The following is a 2,536-nucleotide window of genomic DNA, read 5'->3' on the forward strand; positions in this document are numbered from 1 at the left end:
TTCTCAACAGAAGAAGTTCAAATGGCCAAAAGACACTTAAGGTCATGCTCAACTTCCTTAGCGATCAGGGAAATGCAAATCAAGACAACTTTAAGCCTTGTGGCCTCTTTAAACACAGGTGCTGGGTGTTCCTGGTGCTAGAACTGGAACCCAGGCCCTTGTGTGCATTAGACGAGTACATTACCACCGAAGCATTCTAGCTCTCCGCAGTCACGGTGTAGACCCCTTCCCACAGATGTGGGGTCCTTCTGAGAACAGCACATCACACCCAGACTGTACACCTTATTGTGCACCCTGTTTCAGTAAGGGATACTCAGGGTCATTAATCCTTTGAGAAGCCCCTTTTAATCTTCAAAAGAGCATGCAAATTTGTATTGTGTATGTAGTTGCAACAGGGGTACAAATTGAATTATCATTTGTTTTTTGAAAATGTATTATGAGGAAGTATGTGCACAGGGCATAAAAGTTCCTTTTCCATTGGTAATGACTGTTAGTCCAGCTTCCTGAAGAAGCAGTGTAGGTGCCTGGCCAGTTTGGCTAGCAAAGGGAAGTACCACACAATGGTCTAGGATGGCGGCTTTAATTATTGGCAGATTGTTTGCATGGGAAATTAGAGATCATCAGAAACTGCATCTTAGGGAAGAGTTAGGTCCGAGGTAGCACCGTGCACTAGTTAGCCAGAGAATGGAAGGAATGCAGAACTCCTCATTCACCATTGGCTTTCCACTCACCACAGACCAAGTTTTGAGGAATTGAGGCAGAGGGCAGAAAACTCCCATGGAGGAGAAGATGAAGCTGTTTCCCAGGCCCTTGGCTGGCTAAAGAAATCAAAATGAGTCCTTGAGACCTGCTGGTTACAATGCTGTACAGATTGTATGTTTTCTTGCTTTACCTGTAACCGGTACATGAAGAAACAATGCAATAAGACGCTTTGAAGATCTTAAATTGGAATCAAGTGTTGTGGAGCAGTACTAAAAATTATGCATTTTATTTAGTGGAAAACTGGGAGCCAGCTTAGCAGTGGTGGCACATGTCTTTAATTCCAGCACTCAGAAGGCAGGGGCAGGCTGATCTCTGTGAGTTCAAGGCCAGCCTGCTCTAAAGAATGAGTTCCTGGATAGCCAGGATAGGACTACACAGATAGTCCTATCTCAAACCCACCCACCCAAAAAAGAAAGAAAGGGAAAACTGGACACCAATCATATGCTCCTTAGACTAGTTTATTACATGCAAGTTCTCATGGTTTCACTTCTGCTGTGGCACATGCCTTAGGGGATTACAGCCTAGCTTTAAATACCCATTTCCAGTAAAATTTGAGCTTCTCCCTCTCTTCCTCCCTCCTTCCATCCCTCTGTCTGTCTCCCTCCCTCCCAATCTTCCTGCATCAGATAATCATATTTTAAAACATACAGAGAAAGTCTATAAATCATCTCTGTGGCACCTGATAACCTTCGTAGATGGAAATCTCGGAGACTTTGTCTCACCAGGCAGCAGTAACTGTCATACCACAGCAGAGGCCGACAGCAGATGCTGCCCAATCCTGGATGCCAAAATGTTTGACTAGTTTTGTTCTTAATACTTGATGGCCTCTGTTTCTTCAGCTCATCTTGGAAAGTCCAGGAGTTTAGCTCCAGGCTCAGAAGACAAGCCAAGTGACTAACAGACTAGAGTGAGGGGAGATAGGGTGTAGCTGATTGTTGGATACAGAAGTGAACCCACTAACAGCGAAAAGGAGCTCTGTGGCTAGGAGCTGACTACAGCTGCTGTGGAAGAGTAAATGCAAAGAAAGTGAACCCAACAGCTTCGTCATTGGTAGAGGCAAGATCCTGAAAGTTCAGTAAATCTGTAACAATACAGTACAGTAGTAATTGTCTCTAGCCAGGACTCTGCATTGTAAGCAAATCAAATTGTACCTTGTATTTGGAACATAGAGAAAAGCATGGAAGGCCATCTCCAAAATCATCCTGTGCCCAGTTAAGCCTTTGCACACCAGACTTCGATGCCAGTGGTCTGGAAAATGAACTTGGGTGGAATACTTCCTTTTCTGATTACATCAAGAGTAAGGCATAATTGTGTCTTTTGTTATTTCTATTGCGTTAGTGTGCTCTAAGCCTCCAACTCTTGAGAAGTCCTCCCAGCTGATTCACTTCACTTGTATGGGTGCTCTGTAGGAAAGTGTTAGCGCTTCTCTCCCTCTCGATCTCTGTGTGAGCATCACTGAATGGAAAGGTCATTGCTGTAAGATGTGTTTTCACATAAGCTACAATGGGTGCACTCTGAGGGCAAGAAAAAAAAGCCATGTGTCACACATACTACGATGGGTGCACTCCGGGACAAGAGAGAAAAAGCTATGTGTGGCCACATCAACTCTAGTACCTGGAATAACACAGATTATCCTGATTAAAATCAGTGGATCACAAATGAAAACAAAGAAATTGTTAAATAAATTAATAAAACCTGTACTTGGGATGCTGGTGTTGGAGATAGTGGGGAACTTTTTGGAATTTGATCATAAACAGATTCTGGTGTGGAGAGA

General features: G+C 43.7%; 1 protein-coding gene across 4 annotated transcripts in view; it reads left to right on the top strand.

Moving 5' to 3' along the window:
• Znf277 (zinc finger protein 277) overlaps nucleotides 1-2,536 on the top strand; it is a 92,960-nt gene that overhangs the window by 69,455 nt on the left and 20,969 nt on the right. The window lies entirely within an intron of this gene.

Source organism: Microtus ochrogaster, chromosome 1 (assembly GCF_000317375.1).
Source record: "Microtus ochrogaster isolate Prairie Vole_2 chromosome 1, MicOch1.0, whole genome shotgun sequence".
NCBI classification, from domain to species: Eukaryota; Metazoa; Chordata; class Mammalia; order Rodentia; family Cricetidae; genus Microtus; species Microtus ochrogaster.